We start from the raw sequence: 17,804 nt of genomic DNA, 5'->3' as shown, positions 1-17,804 counted from the left end.
CTAAGCACTTATTTCAAAATTTAAAAGTCAACTTTGGCTAATTCAATGTTTTCAAAGAACAAAAGCACAATCGAAAAACCAACATCCAGATATTTTACTAGTGTGTTATTTGTAATATTCCAATGTAGCTTGAGACCTTAAGGATGAGGTATACTTGAGTTCAATTGCTAGAATTCCAGATGCTACCCAATGATATATTCATTTTTATACTGGAGCAAGTAATTTTTTGTGGAGCTAGCCATTGGACACTAGAAAGCAATTTCATTGAAAAGAGAAAAAAAAATGGATTGTATTGTATATCAATTTCCATGGAGAAGTCATTCTGATCATTCTGAAGCTCTTTTTCCATAAAGCAGTGGAAACAATTTTTCAGTTGTAGAGGACTTTAAAAATTACATGGCAAATGGTTTAGCACTTGGCTAACCTTTTACTTTATACTGGAAATTACAGTAAACATACTCCAGGATATACAATCTGTTGATTTTTATCCTTTGTGGTAAATTAGATATTCTCAAATTGTATTAACCGAATATTTTAGATGCTATGAAAATGGACAGAAAAAACGTAGACAGAAGGAAATATTTCTTGATCATTCATTGTAATTCAAATAATATCCATCACCCATAGATTTTTCAAAGGAATTAAACTTCTCTTGTATCATCCTTCTTGCCTACTGGAAAAGTTAAATGTTCCCTTGAAAGTTCCCTGGGGCCTGAAGATATGTCCAGAGATGAATTTTCCATGGAGATTCTATCAGCAAAAAATGTTTTTAGTATTTAAGTGTGCGAACATCTAGTAAAGAGAGATTCGCCAAATCTAAAATCCTATTTGTGGGACCTGTTCAGCGCATTTGGGGCATCACCTAGCTTTGTGCATGTTTGATTTTCTTAACCAACATGAGACTGTAATCTTCATAACATAAATGAGAAGACAGAGTCTCAGTTACATCATTTGCCAAATAACAAATAATTGGTAAGTGTCTGAGGCTAACCCAGCTCTCCAACCAAGTCCACACTCTCCCCTCTACTTTTAACACTCTTTAGATGCACTGCAGACCTCATCCCCAGGAGGCGGCTCCCACAGTGCTCCCCTTCCCACTGTACACATTTCTGGGCTGAGTTTTCCTCTGGCCAGGTTCAGGCACTACCTCGTGCCAGGGAGCACTCTCCTGTTCACTTGGAGGCTGATAGGGTTCTTTCTCTTCTCTCAACATCCTGTCCCTGAGGGCCTTCAAAGGACTGCGTTTGAATTTAAGGAATTTACATGGCCACTGTAAATGGAACCAGTGATCTCTAAGAATCACTCTATGATTCTTCCTACACTTAACGAAAAATAAGATGCCTTTTGCCAACTGGGCTCATGAATGTAAATGTCACTGAATTATATTAGACTATTTGCCTACCCACCCACAATTTTTATTTTCTCTACATTGTGTCCCAAGCATCTTACCATTGCACTTTGTAGAGAATATGCGATCAAAAGATAGAATTAAATAAATAATCAATGAGCCAATAATAAGGATCTTAAATTGTTTCAGTCTGCATAGTTATAAAATAGGACTTTATTTTTCATGGTTAGGTTAAAAAAATAAAAAACCCATTATTATCATGTCCTTGAAATATTCCCATCTGAACTGTGCACCAGAGGTAAATTTCTACTTACCTCAGGTAGATTTTTTTCTTTTTTTTTAGAAAAAGTAGACTTATATACATGATGTTAAAATGTAGTTGTGGTTTGTATTTTCAGGAGCTGATATTAACTTATAAAACTTATAAAACATAAACATGAAAGCCATCACTTGCTTCAAATCACTTGCTTATATAATGAAAAATTTCCCTGAATATATTAGGCCTCTCAAACTTAGCTTCTATTAGTCAGTTACATTGATATAAGTTCATTTAACAATATCTGGCTTACTACGGAAATAGTATAAGATGTAGCATCTAAAGTCTGGACTATTTTCTAGGATCAATTAAATTCATTTAAACCGAACATCACATATTTGCATTTAACTCTAATCATGCAATGAAGACAGCTCCATTCTCTGTTGCTTCCGTTTTCCTTTCTTCTCTATTGTTGAACGAGTTTGTTTTCGACTCCAGTTCAGCTTCTTGGGCTCACCCAGTTCTTAAAACTGTTAAAAAGTGTTTAGTTTTACTAAAGTCCTCTATTACGCTTATTACTATATTTAACCCATTTTTTAATCTGAAGAAACTCCCTGGAAATAACCATTTTTTCCAACATATTGTCATGTCTTTAAAATAGTCTACACAATTCTAAGAGTAACAAATTCAGTTTCTAGAACCATCTCTTTAGACTATCGCAGTCAGGTAACACACTACAGTTACAAAACAACTTCAAATTTTAAGTTGCTTATTATTCTAAGAAAATATCAGCTCTGTTTGGTTTTCATCACAGCACCCAGGAAACAAAAACAGGAGCTTCAAAAGAAGCGAAACTATTTTTTTTTAAATGATTAGGGGACTCTAGACAGTGTTAGACAATCCAGAGTGTTTATTGCCTATGATGAATTGCTTAATTGTATACCTCTGATAAAATTAGTAAGTGAACATGGTACGATTTTAATTAAAATATTTTTGTAAAAATGATGTTTCCCCCCTCTCCTTAAGGGTATTTTTTAAAATTTAAGGAATGAATTATGCAGGAAAAAAATCCGTTGTGTTTGTAAGATAGCCAGTTAGGTATAAATTTTGGCTTGATCCTTTCCAGATCATTTCACTCCCTACAACATGATTTTTCTTAATTAAAACCACAGTGGAATGATTCATTGAAGGAAGATAAAAGCAGAGCTCAAGGGTCAGCAGAATGACATAGTGGAAAGTGTCAATGTGGTCCCCCGGTATTTTCAAAGTTAGGAGGCAACTATTTCCTGGTTTGGTTCTGCCCACAGATCTCCCATAGAAATTCAAAAGAACTAATGAACACTCTGAGTCTATCAAAAGGAGAACAGGCCCCCAGAGAGTGGTTGATTTTAATAGTGTTGACTTTTACATCTCCATCTTCACAATGCTTGGCTTCATGGCCAAAGTTAATCCACCTCATTTTAGTTATGGGAACAAATTTCAAAAATAGATCTTTCTTCAACTGATAACAGAAAAGGATGGAAAAACTGCTCTGGTAGAGAGGAAGCAGTTCAAATAAGTACATATGAAGACTGTGTTTAAGGCTATGAGCAGCAATAGTGTCATTTGCATGAAAGTATTGGGCCCACATCTATAACATTCTTCCTTAAACGCACCAGCAATTCAAAGGTTAGTGATTAATACATCACTAAAGGTGAAAAAGAGAAAATTAAACTTTTCAAAGGTATTTTCTAAATTTAACTTAAATTGTCTCTGGCTAAACACAAACCTGGAATATTTAGCTAAAATAATTCCATATTTAAAATATATATGACTGAACTGGATATAGTAGTGATTGCCCCTGAGAATGATTACAAAAGGCCCATCAAGGCCTTAAATGAAGTTATTTAAATGGTACTATCTGCATGACAGCAATACCTCTATTAAATCATATAAAACCCAAGGATGAAACAGGATATCTCCTCAGTTGTAAAGGGATATTTCTTATGCTTTCAACACAGTTATTCTAATCTGCAAGATTCTACTTTCTAAAGAAAGAACGTTGAAATACTTTAGTGAATGGTAAAACATATCATGAAAACTATTTTACAAATGATACTACTTGGGATTAAAAAAAAAACATACACAGGACAGATGCGTGTATTTACGAGGCTGCATTTTAACTAAAAGACAAATGGCTGTTTCAGAGGTTTCTATCTCCAGCTAGTAAATTAAAATGTCTGTGGCAAAAACCAGTGTATTTAAAGTTTCAAGATGACTTTTGTTATTCCTCTATGTCGTTGGTCACTTACAAGTTTCTGAAAACCTTGTGTGTGTTTCAAGTCTGTTCAAAGTTAAACTCTATGTAGATATTTGGAGGTAAATCAATTCAGCTATTTTGAGTTTCACAAAGGAGGAAGAAAAAGAAGGAAGAAAAAGAAATTCTTTTGTGCTTCTTTCCACATTTATTTTACACTTATAGATACATAAAAATGTCTGAAAGTTTAAAATAATACTTATTTACCTAAAGGGAGGAATCAAAAAGTTAAATCTGAGAAAGAAGTTTAAAATAGCAGTGTTAGAAAAATATAGAGCCCATGAGTGAAAATATCTAAAAACTTGATGTCCAAGATCTGTGGTTCATGTCAAAACAAAAGTTGTCAACTAAAAGAGAAATGGCTATGATAAAATTATAAATTATAAATTAGTTTGGCTTATATTAGTCAAATATAATTATACTTATGTGATATACATTATTTTATTTTACATTTAGAGAAAAGAGATTCACAGTTGTCCTTTTGAGAGATAAAAACAGGAAGATAGGGTTAGAGAAGGCAGGTTTAGTAATTTTGAATCTAATATGTACTGCAGTGACATTTCCAGTAGGGTGTGTCAAGTATATAAAGTCTGTTACATCTCTTTTAGGTGTTTCATGCATATATTTATGTAGAATAAAGTGAGATTCCTCTACTGACTTGACCCTACATAAGTCAACTAGTAAATAACTAACTTTGGGGGTAAAAACCACCACTCCAGAGAAAACCTCCAGAAGTCTTGCTTTAATAGAGAAAGATGTAATTGTGAAGATGCATTAGAATACTAACAGTGGAAGTCTGAGGAAAACATAAGAACAACGGAAATTGGGAAAATAAACATTTTAAAGATAGAGCATTGAAGCAGAATCTAATAACCTACTTCTCATAAGCCTCTGTGACTGAAAATGTAATTAAATGATCTAAATCTATAGTAAGTTCTTAAGAGTTTGTTCACATTTTAGGAGGCTAGTGCATTTTCCTGTATAGGCATCTCTGTCAAAAATTCCAGGAGGATAATAAGCTAGAAAATATATAACATATTTAAGCTCGTATTCTTGCTACAAAGGTTGGAGTTATTCCTGTGTGATTCACAATTTATTTAATACTATTGAAATTCCAATGGAAATGATTATTAAAATCATGAAAGGGAGACTGGGTGAGAATAAATAAGTTTATTGGAGGAACCCAACTGGGTGACTGCTATCATATTTGGAATACTGACTGAAAAGTCTTAGATTAGTAAGCCTTATACATTCTATCTACATAATGCCCAAATCCTGAATCTTTGCAAACATATGAGTATGTGGTTGAGTTTTTAGACTATTATCTGTATGTGACCATCAATTTCAATGTAAGTTAAAATCAGGAATCACAATAGAAGTGATTTGTTAATTTTTCTTTTCATTTGCAAGATCTGCATTAAGTGGAATTTTGTAAAATATTCTTTTACCAAAAGAGTAAAATTCTCAGCACACATGAGACATCTTTATCTGCTAAATATTTGGACACATGCTATATGTATTTTGCAGATATCTGAATATAACATAAAACACTTACTACCAAACTCTAGGTGATTCAGAATCGTGTAGCTCAGAACATGTTCCCTAGATGCTCATGAATTCCTCTAGTTCCAAAGTTTCATGCTTGGTAGACAACATAGCATTCCTTGATATAAAATTATGCAGAGCAGATTTCTATGCTATGATGACATTGTAGAGATCAACTGAAATTCCTGTATTTAGAGGTAAACCAACTAAGTCCCAAAAATATCTAGTGACTTTTTAAGATCACATATATGACGATGGCTAAAATTTTTTAAAATGTGGGGCAAATGTTGGGAAGAAAAATATAGACGTATTACTTATTTCATTTATAAGCATTCTCTCCCTCCCTCCCTTCCTGCCTCCCTCCCTTCTTTCCTTCCTCTCCCTTTCTTTATTCTTTCAGAACATTAGTAGAATATGTCTTGTATTGCTTCCAAATCTCTTGAAGAACGAAACATATTTAAGTTGCTTGGCGGCAGTTTTAAAAGCTAGATGGCCATCTGGACTAGCTGATACCTTTAAATATAAGCCCCCAACCCGCTTCCCGGCCCTTAAATTGTTTGAATCCAAAGCAAATATGCTCTCTTAAAATGACTTTCTTTTAATCAGGGAGGTAGGTTGCAAATGGAAATCAATTGCCAGAATCTACTTCTTTCACAAAAACAAAACAAACAAAAACGCTATAAAGTGCATCAAAGTATAGCAGTTAAAGGGAAATTAAATAATAAAAGCAACTATTAATCTTTAAAGACAAATTTCTTTCTCAATACAGATTTAGGTAATGACTTCTCAGGTGGATTAAAATCAATGACATTTCAGGAAACATGGTAAAAAATACCATTTAACTAAATAATTTATGAAACAGTGAAGGCAAGGATGGAATACAAGAATATTAATAAAATATGCAGCATTTTGGCTAAAACTTCTATATGATCTGAGCTATCAAATACTGAAATGGGTTTTAGAAAAATGCACCTTCAGAACTAATTTCTTTGTTCTTTCTCTTTTTTTATACTAAGTCACCCTCAAGGAAAATATTTGCTTGTTTGAGCATCTTGGTTACTTATACACTGGGAAATCAGTAACGTAATGTGCTATGAAAAACAAAATTAGCCAGGAGTGGTGATGCATGCCTGTGGTCCCTACTCAGGAGGCTAAGGTGGGAGGATGGCTTTAGCCCAACAGGTGGAGGCTGCAGTGAGCTGAGATTGTGCCACTGCACTCCAGCCTGCGTGAAAGAATAGAACCCTGTCTCAAAAAATAAAATAAAATAAAATAAAATAAAATAAAATAAAGAAAAACAACAAAAAAGAATGTTCTAGATACCTTCCATAATAAGTAATGATTAAGTTATTTGAGTTTAAGCTTATTTTAATATATTTCATTTATCTTAAAATACTTTCATAGCTACTATAAAATCACAGTCTTGAAATTTATAAACATACTATAACTTAATGAGAAAACTTCACTTATGACTCAGGATTTCTCATTCATTTGACAATTCAGAACATGTTGATCCTACCTCTCCTGTGGCTATTTTAATGGCATACTTGGAATTATAACTGTGTGGACTTGCCAAATCTGCCTTCCCACAATATACCATGCTACTTGTCAATAAAAATTACCTTACTATCTCGTAAGTTTTGAAGTACTTTGCACTGAATTTGTTCTTCAGAGCCGATCTTTATTTTAATAAAATATTCTTTGATTTATTCAAACAATATTAAACTGAGCAAAAATATGAACATTTCAAAGATTCATAGAACATCAGATTAAAGGAAATTTCCTATGCTTTAATCTTTCTGGTAATTCAATTAATAAGATCTTAAAACTTCTTGAAGATTTTTCTTTAGAAAGTATAATAATAATAAATAAATTTTAAAAAAAAGAAAAAAAAAGAAAAATGTAATCCTAGAATTTTGGCGCAATTTTTTTAAGCTACAAACTGCCACTATTGGGACAGTCACTGTCCATACGTTGAAAGTAAACACAATTTTCCCCTTTTAGCTCCTGGATTTAGGCCTAGTAAGCTTTCTAAATATTCACTAGAAGCATTCTGTAAGTATAGTTATCAATATACATTTATTAATTTTCTACATGTTGTGTGATACTGCCCTGGGCAAAAGCATAGAACAAGATGAGTTGATTCTAAGTGGTAAACTAACCAAAGCACTGCTCAGATGAGATGTACCTCAATTTCAATATCAACACAGCACTGATTTCAAAGAGGGGCGGGGGAAACTGTTTTCGAATAGCCAGCCTGTGTATATCATTTAAAGCAAAATACATGAAGCTGAGAAATAAGGCAAGGGTTCTTGGTGGTACTGCTGCACAGCAGGAAGTGGAAACAGATGAGATTGCTCTGCAAACTGTGTGTGTGTGTCTTTCACCTCTCACTTTGAGGGTTGAGTGGTGAAATGCCACAACTTTTTTTTTTCAAACTTCCCTTTCAGGGCACAGAACAGACTTTAAAAAAAAATCCTGACAGCTAGATAGATGTTCGTATGTACATCAAGGCATAATGAAAGAATAAAATGAATATGCTTTCTAATTTTGTCCAAAAAAATACTGTTTCAGTCTAAAATGAAAAGAATTATACTTCCAAAAGCAATACCATTACACACAAAAAACTCTTGCAACAGATTACTTTAAAAAGGAAACAAGACTTGTTTTTGTTTTGTTTTTTCAAATTCTGATTCTCGAGCATCCACATTCTTAATATTTCTTTCCAAAATTTAGATATAACATCAGAGAATAACATCCTTCAAAATAAATTGTGCAACAGAAAACTTGAAGCAACAGGTTTTATTCCTGCTTGCTTGGTTAAAAAAATATGTTAATATTACTTGAGGAAGTAGAATAAGAGGTACAAAAGGATTCTCCAGAAAGTGAATAATCTTAGAGTTCAACATTTTTTCTTATTGACTTGCTGGATTTTTTTTTTTTTTCTTAGCCATTCTTTCAATGGTATATTCAACATACAGTCAACTGTACGAAGGAATATAGGCCACTTTAGTAATCATCGGGAAGTCTGAAAGCGTGAACAGCGTTCAAGACAAAAAAAAAAGGTTGACCGGGTGCGGTGGCTCATACTTGTAATGTCATTGCTTTGGGAGACTGAGGCGGGTGGATCATCTGAGGTCAGGAGTTCAGGACCAGCCTGGCCTACATGGCAAAATCCTGTCTCTACTAAAAAATACAAAAATTAGCTGGTTGCAGTGGCAGGTGCCTATAATCCCAGCTACTCGGGTGGCTGAGGCAGGAGAATCACTTGAACCCAGGAGGCAAAGATTGTAGTGAGCCGAGATTGTGCCATTGCACTCTAGCCTGGGACACAGAGCAAGACTCCGTCTCAAATAAATAAATTAATTAATTAATTAAATTAAATTAAATTAAAAAGTTAAAAGATAGACAGTCTCACAAAATTGGTTGGTTTACTAAATAGTCTGCCATCAGCATCACCAAGTTTCATCTGGGTAGATTTTCCCCAAAACCCAGTGAATGCATCACTATATTTTGTTTATGTCCTTCTTCAACCTAAGGTGAGCTTTGCTTTTGTTTTGTTGTATGGTAACGTTGATAGGTTATCTTCTATTCTTGAAGCATAATGTCTTACTCAGACGATCTGGGCTTGCTTTCTTAAATATTTTAGTCTGTTTCTCAATCCTGGAAATTGAAGAGCGAGGAAGATTCCTGGAATAGTCATTGATCTGCATTAAAGAACCATGTATTTAGACACTTACCTTTTTGTTATCTTTGTCCTTGTTGAAACATTAGTGTCAATCCTAAATTAATCGAAGCTAAACACAGATTCTTTCTCTGCCCTGGATGTTGGAAAAAATGGTGGTGATATTCACCATTTGCATTGATAACTGAGACTAGGTCATTTGATTGGGATGGGCAGGTATCTCTTTCCTTCAGCACTTCTTTATGTAGGTTCTTCTTAATGGTGAAAGAGAAATAATTTTCACTAGAGAAAGAGCCTGAGGTCAAACACACATGAAAGCCTATGCTCCCCCTGGCCCTGTTTGGGATTTACTGGGAATACTCTAACATCCTGCTAAGAATTTGGTGTGTTAATCTAAAGAGCATTGTGTGCTTTCTTAGTGTAAGAATCTGTAAAAGATTTAGGAAGGACTTGGGAACTAACACTTGGTGCCTCTTTCTGGTCATAGTAAACAGCTATCGTATTTAATTGTCTTAACCTGGGAAACCTCACAGGATCTGAGATTTCAATGGGTTTGATGTTGGTTTAAGTTTTGGAGATGGTTAGCAGTGAGTGCCTGCCTGTTTCAGGACCACTTCCGGCCCCCTAAAAGACTATTGTTGGTTAGACAAGATATATACCTTTCAAAAAATAAGGGAATTAATTTATGCTCAGTCAATTGTCCATTCTTTCTATATCTTTAAAATAGAATGCCAAGAATAACTGAGAAGCTTGTCTGGGTAGTTGTGTAGAGTATTCCTACATATAGCAAAATCTATATATGGCCAAGAATTGAAAGTCTCACTACAACTTCATGACTAATTGCATGTGATACCTGCTGGTAGCTTCAGAGTATGTGGCGCTTAAGTGACATCTCTCTCTCTTTCTCTCTCTCTGTCTCTCTCGATCGATACACACACACACACACACACACACACACACACACATATATATATAGCGCTATTTTTTTTAAGCTACAAACTGCCATTACTGAGACAGTAAGTATCCATACATTGAAAGTAAACACAATTTTCACCTTTTAGCTCCTGGATTTAGGCCTAGTAAGCTTTCTAAATATTCACTAGAAGCATTCTGTAAGTACAGTTATCAATATACATTTATTAATTTTCTACATGTTGTGTGATACTGCCCTGGGCAAAAGCATAGGACAAGATGAGTTGATTCTAAGTGGTAAACTAACCAAAGCACTGCTCAGATGAGATGTACCTCAATTTCAATATCAACACAGCACTGATTTTTCAAAGAGGGGCGGGGGAAACTGTTTTCGAATAGCCAGTCTGTGTATATCATTTAAAGCAAAATACATCAAGCTGAGAACCAAGGGAAGGGTTCTTGGTGGTACTGCTGCACAGCAGGAAGTGGAAACAGATACATATATATATATATCTGGGAGAATACAGGCTTGGTGGCCATATATGCAGGATAATATTTGATGTCACAGGCCAGACACAGCACTGAGAAAAACAAGAAAAGGGGAAAGGGAAGTATTGCTCTAGACAGGAAGGGGTTTTGGCAGAGTTAAAGGTCCAGAATGAAGCTGAATATGTTTGTGTTTGTTTCTCTGCAGTCCCTCGTATAAGGTGAACAATGGTTAATAATAAGAGCTTACATTAACAGCATTTAACATAAGCCAGGCACTGTTCAACATGCTTTAACAAGTGTTAACTTTGGTAATCCTCAGAATAGGATATGAGTGCTAATGTTACCCCATCTCACAGATTAAGAAAAAATAAAAATAAAAAAGACCTGAAATTGGGTTTAAGTAACTTTAGGTTAAGCAACTGAAACAGACTGAGCCCATGGCTTTCCCAGCTCACCCAAGCTGGTATCCAGCAAGTCATGTTCCTGAGTTAATAGGCACAGCTGAGCCTGTTCAAATTATTATTTTATATTAATCATATTTTAATCATCTGTTTTCAGTGAAACACAGGAAAGATCCATTTTCTTTTTCCAAATTCTCACCTTTCTGAACTGCCCCTTTTTTTCCAGTCAGTAGCCACAACCATTCACATTAATAGTTATTTTAGAAAGTGAAAGGATGTTGTTAAAAACTATTTTATTGTGAAAATAATCTGTACCCACTGAGGAAAATTTGGAAACTGTAGAGATACATTGAGTGGGAGTGGGAAATAACACTGTATTTTTTTCCCCGTAAGCAACTTAATATTTTGGAGATATTTCCCTCTAATTATTTCCCTTACCACTAAATAATTTATGATCATGATATATATGTAATACTTACTGTTTTTTCACCTAAACATTTTTCAGGACTCCAAAACATCCTCCATATATTTGCCTGCGTATTGAATCCACCACACTGATTCACTCAGTAACAATCTAGTATTTACTATTTGTTGGTTACTGTTCTATACACTAAGGAGCGGAAGGGAACAAGACAGAATTCTGTTCCCATGAAGTTGAACTTCATGTGAGTTCAATAAACATTTCCCTAAATATAGTTATTTAATAATAGTTCTCTCAGTTCTGATGAATATTAGTAGGGTTTGACTTTTAAGAAATCTATTTTCTCTGAATAAAGGGAGTAGAATTAGGTTATTAGGTTTACTGTTCTAGTGCTGGGTAATCATATTGCGTATAATTTTTGTTTGTTTTGTTTCCCTTTGTTCATCAGTGGGGAATGCTTTCCGATTTTAAATAAACTACAGCATTGCCAACAGGTCTAAGGCTTAGTCCAAAGTTTTTCCTGACTCCCTATGTCCTTTATGGTATAACGGTTTATGTTCAAAACTCATCAAGATTAAAAGGAATCTTATATTAAACTACATGTATGCACCACCTAAGGCAGTCACATTTTTCACTTTTAATGTTTCATGTTACTAAAATGTTTTGTTTCTAGGATGCACTCTTATGATACATCACCCAGGCCCTGCTCAAACTCTAGGCACTGTGCTCAAACAAAATTTGAATATTTTTTTTGTTAGAATGGATTGGGTTGAATTAAATGGAATAATATAATTCTGTTAAGTGGAATAATATAATTAAATTCTCAGAAAGCATTGTTAAAAGGCAAAAATAGCAAAAAGCATCTCAGACTTTTGTTGTTATTTACCCACAAACTGCATTTTGTTTCCACTTCTTTCATAAATTCAGTAAATGGAAATAATTATTGGATTATTCAATTTTGCATATATCTAGCCAATACAGAGAGATATTTGCTGCTTTGGCTGTTGGTAATAATTTAATAGTATCCAAAAGAAGAAAGGTGCACATGCTTTATTTTTCAGAAATATTTGATTAAAATTACTGAAATAGGTTTTATGCAAGAAGTTGTTATGCCGATAGTGAAAATTGCTTCATTACACTCTTTATGAAAGGTGAGTCACTGAATTACATTGATCTCTCTTTGATCAAAGAGTCTATGTTAGTTATGTGTAATGAGCAGAATTTATAGAGCAAATCTGTTTAATGTAATGCTGATTTCAATTATTTTTCATTTTAACTGGCTGTGTTTACCCACACATGCACATGTACAGATTCAATAAAATTTCCAAAGTAGATTAAATTGTAGCCCAATTCTCTGTACACAGTGCACTGCATGTTCCATACCTTCCAAGTTAGAGGTATGATGATAAATGAATGGAATGCATTTTTGCATAGAGTATATGATCAATATAGGATTGAGTGTTCGTTACTTGTGAGTTACGCCATAGAAGCTGGTGTCTGCTGCCAGTCAGGCTTGTTCAGCTTTTCTGCCTGTTAAGATACAGTTGGATACACTGCATTCTGGTGTCCACGTTTGACAAAAGTTTCCATTTGCTAATGGTTATGTGAAACTTCTTGCAGCAGGTCAAAAACAGAAGTGCTTTAGGAAAACCATGAAGAAAGTGAAACCATCTAGAAAGGAATCTAAGTTTCCCTGTTTGTTCCGTTCCCCACGCTTCTCCCCCAGTGAATTCTCTCTGTCCACTCTGACCACTTTTTCAGAATGCTGCTGTCTTGGAAAACTCTCTCAAATTGGTTAATAGAAGTCGAGGCATCAAATAAGAGTCAGCTAGCCCTTTCGGAGTTAGAAGTACTTTCATCTCCTTCAGCTTCTAAAAACTGCTGGTGTTACTATCCTTATTTTAGAGATGAGGAAGCAGAAATCTGAACAGTAGAAGGGGCTGAGTGAAATGGCTTGAGAGACATTTGAGCTCCTGTCTTTGGCCCTAAGTGTTTTACTGTTACCTGTTTAACGTGATGCCTGCAAGAAAAAGCTACCTGCTATCAATGGCTGTTTGCTTCTCCGTGTGAATTTACATTACCTGCTGCATTCTCTGAGCCATTTTGTTTCTTCATCCTTAGTTTTAATGATAGATTTAAAGGTTTTGTGAAGAAGGCCATGCCTTAGAGACCAAGTGGAGGGAGAGTTCAGTTTAAGAGACTCCTCCCCAAGTGTTTGCTGTCACCCCCCTCAGGTATGTGAGCAGCCCTGATGAGAGAAATCTCCATCACTTAAGTGGTGAGGGAAGATGCCAAGCAGCATAGGAGAAACGTGAGTGAGGTCTCAGTGGCTGTGCTCAGTGCACACATGTGAAATGTGATGTCCTAAGTTTTCTCCAGGTGAACAGGACTTCCTTGACCAACTGGCTTTTCACAACCAAGAAATGTCAAGGGCTGTCATATTTTTCATGTGATAAAACTTGCTTCATATTAAAAAACTGAAATGCAGAATACTTGTGTGTTCTCCATAATGTCTAAATTTTCTTCTAGATAGGACACTGCCATATAAAAGGAACTTGTGGAAATCATAGGTTTAATTTAGTAATGCCCAGAGCACAGCATGTGAAAATATGTCGTGTTATTTTGTATGTTGTATTCTCTATGCATTTTCACAGCTGTATAAATGTCATTGGCAGTTACAGAGATTTTGTGGAAATGCCCACATTGTCATTATATCACCAAGTAATATCGTAAGAACTCATGATGGAAAGTTTTATTAGAGGTGTGTAGGAGTAAAAGTGTCACTCGTATTGATATAATATTGTTCTGCCAAATTTATGACTTTGGTAAATGACCAAAATTGAGCAATTGATATAATATTGTCCTGCCAAATGTATGACTTTGGTAAATGACCATGACCTTCAACTATAGTATGGACATCATGACAGACAGTTACTTGTAATAACAACATTTCTGAGAAAATGTGACTTTACTAATCTATCTTTATTTTGCCAACAAATAACTGCCATATCAGTTTAATTTTACTTTCTTGAAATACATCAAATGAGTTTAGGTGTCAAATATAAAATGGATAGATAGGTAGATGAATACATAGCTGGAAAGATGCTATATAGAAAAATAGGGAATAAGGGATAAATCATACATGGAAATATTCATTAGATTGAATCAAATTAGGTAAGCAGTGTAACCACATGTGAATATATTCTTGTGGAATACAAATTCATGTTTTCATAAACCTGAATTAGCAAGAGTAATCTGTGGGCAATACTTATTAGTTTTACTAATTACTTTATTACCAAACTAATACTTTATTAGTTTTTTAGCTTGCTCAGTGGAAATAAATGCATCTATTAATATTTGGCCTGGAACATTCTATTCCAACTGGCAGCAACTACTCTACGGTATATTAATAGCTACAGTTTAGCTGCTACTTAAACTAAGTTCATAGCATTGTTACTAACTTTTGCACACATTTATTTTGAAGTCAGATGAAACTATTAAAATGTTTTAACTACCTTCAAAGTTATCCATGATGTTATGCAATATATAGCCTCTTATTTTTTTTCACACTGTCTTTATATGTGCTTTCACGAATTATTGGACAATAAAATTTTAGATTTCATTTAAGCACAGGTATGTGGGGAATGAAGAAAGCACAAGATCAATGATTATATAAAACTTGTATTCATTATAGAAAACCTAGAGATCCTGACGTTTGTCTCTCATGTATAAGATATAAGGCTAAATAAGTAAATGATGGACACGTATGTGTCAAAAAGGAAGATGCGGCTTAGCTAGAAAAGGCTTCAATGTTAAAATTTTGCGGAAGAAAACATGTTTGTGAGAACTGAGCACAATGCACTGTAATTTGTGTAGAGGTTGATTCGAGAACAGTTTTTCACTTTCTTGTTTGCTGAATCCTCTCTCCTCCTCACTTTCCGCTACTTTGGGTTTCTCTTTGCGTTGTAGTCATCCTTTCTTGGCTCTCCTTTGAAACGTTTAGGTGGTTAGAAATGGCATGCTTTGCTGCATCTTTAAAATAAAACCTTAAAATTATTATTTAAAACATTTTCTGCATCCCTAAAAAAGGAAGGAAGAGGAGAAGGATGGGAGAGAGCGAGGGAGAGAGGACGAGGCCAAGGTGAGGCAGGGAGACCACTTGATCAGACGCACATGTACCACGGTGGCCTATACTCATCATTCACTCCTAAGGTATTTGTACCACTAAGAAAAGTATTTCTTAGAGGTCTTCTGAAGAGATTTGCTGTCCCCAGTCTCCCCCAAAATACTCATTTGAATATGAATATTAATTTAAAATATAAATCAGTTTTTAATTAAAAAAGCAAGAATTGGAATTTGAAGCAACACTTTGTAATTGGGAATATATACTGGTGATTGGTGAGGTGAGAAAACAAAACAAAATAAAATGAAATGCCCAGCCTTCCCCCGCCACCCCCCTCAAAACACACACACTTGATTTCAGGCTTTCACATCACATTCTAGTGGAATAATTGCCATTCAACTTATTATACAATTGTTAGGGGTCTTATAGTTAGAAATTTCATCAACAATTTTTGTCCATGCAACTGTAGAATTCAAGTATTCTTGCTCAGTCATTTAAATATATGTGTGAGATGTGTTATTCATATGTTCATTTACTTACAAATTCTTAAATAATTTTAGGACACCTAGTGTAGGCAAAGAATTATGCTACATCTTCTAAGTGCAAATTGAACTGGGTAAGTACTTATTCACTTTTACTTGATAAATTGTAAAATAAATTATTATAAATAAAGGAAGTGATACATTAAATATCTGCTAACAGAGGATCCAGAACATACTTTTTTTACTTTTTTCATGTGGCAAATGGAACATACATGAAGTTCCCCACTGGAACTATGTACTGTCTACTTAACTTCTCTTAAGATCCATTCCTTCATCTGTAAAATGGTGATCATAATTCCTGTATCTCAATATTACCACCAGGATCAAATGCCTGAAAGCACCTAACACATAGGACAGACTCTCCATAAATGTTCATTTTTTCTTTCTTTCTTTTTCTTTCTTCCTTCCTTCTGTCCTTCCTTTTCTTTCCTTCCTTCTTTCCTTCCTTCTTTCCTTCCTTCCTTCCTTCCTTCTCTCCCTCTCTCTCTCTTTCCTTCTCTCTCTCTTTCCTTCTTTCTTTCTTTTTCTTTCTTTCTTTCTTTCTTTCTTTCTTTCTTTCTTTCTTTCTCTTTCTTTCTTTCTTTTCTTTCTTTCTTCTTTCTTCTTTCCTTCTTTCCTTCTTTCCTTTCCCTCTCTTTCTCTTTCTTTCTTTTTTTTGAGACAGAGTCTCGCTCTGTCGCCCAGGCTGGAGTGCAGTGGCACAGTCTCGGCTCACTGCAAGCTCCGCCTCCTGGGTTCACGCCATTCTCCTGCCTCAACCTCCCGAGTAGCTGGGACTACAGGCACCCACCACCACGCCCAGCTATTTTTTTTGTATTTTTAGTAGGGACAGGGTTTCACCATGCTTGCCAGGATGGTTTTGATCTCCTGACCTCGTGATCCATCTGCCTTGGCCTCCCAAGGTGCTGTGATTACAGGCGTGAGCCACCACGCCCGGCCGTTCATGTTCTTTAATCACCCTTCTGGCCACCGCCTGGAGCATAGGACATATAACCCACCGCTGGCTTACTGGTTTGTTTCAAGCACTTCACCAGAGTTATATGGGATGGGGTTATATCTAAAAATATGTGAATATGGTTTGGGAAAAGGAACTCTTTCCAGCAAAATCTCAGCAAAAGTGATTTGCAACAAAATGACAAATGGTTCAGGGTTTAGGATGGAATACATTGTGAGTAATGTCTATATCAATTAACCTGTTAGTCACACACCCACTTCTCTTTCACAAGGGATGTAAGCTCAAAGTGCTACGACAACCTATAGTTCTGACATCTATGGGCTATCTGAGTGTAATTCTATTGGTTATTGAAAATATGCCTCAAAACTAAAGAAAGATAGGCTTTGTAGCTTACCAGTAGGACTGTAGATGTCATGGAGAAAATTTTTTTTAAAAAATGATTAAAATGATGCAAGATGATTATTGAGCGAAGTTAACAGAACTTTACAAATATTATCCTGAAATGCATTTGGTCACATGTCTTCCTGGTTTATCAGACAAGAGCACCAAATTTATTACAACTTGTGAAAAATGTTTAGATGGTAAGGAAAGGAAAGGTTCATTTGAGGAAGCTAAGATTGCCTTGGAAACTACATAAGGCATATGATTCATGTGCACTAATGTACAGACAACTATTAAATACTTATTTGCATGTGATAATCAATTGTATTTACAACAACCCAAATTATTCTCCTGAAGACCTCTGATTAAGGGGAATTATTCCTTGAGCAGTAGGCAATAGTGTCATTCCTATTTTGGTAACATCAACCAATGGAAAGTTCTTTTTATTTA

The 17,804-nt window shown here is 34.9% G+C and overlaps 1 long non-coding RNA gene across 5 annotated transcripts in view; it reads left to right on the top strand.

Moving 5' to 3' along the window:
- Window positions 1-17,804, top strand: part of LOC102138819 (uncharacterized) — a 996,710-nt gene that overhangs the window by 885,724 nt on the left and 93,182 nt on the right. The gene's annotated exons all lie outside the window — the stretch shown is intronic.

The sequence above is a fragment of the Macaca fascicularis genome, chromosome 9, assembly GCF_037993035.2.
Source record: "Macaca fascicularis isolate 582-1 chromosome 9, T2T-MFA8v1.1".
In the NCBI taxonomy this organism is placed as follows: domain Eukaryota; kingdom Metazoa; phylum Chordata; class Mammalia; order Primates; family Cercopithecidae; genus Macaca; species Macaca fascicularis.
This window is presented reverse-complemented; position numbering and strand designations above follow the sequence as displayed.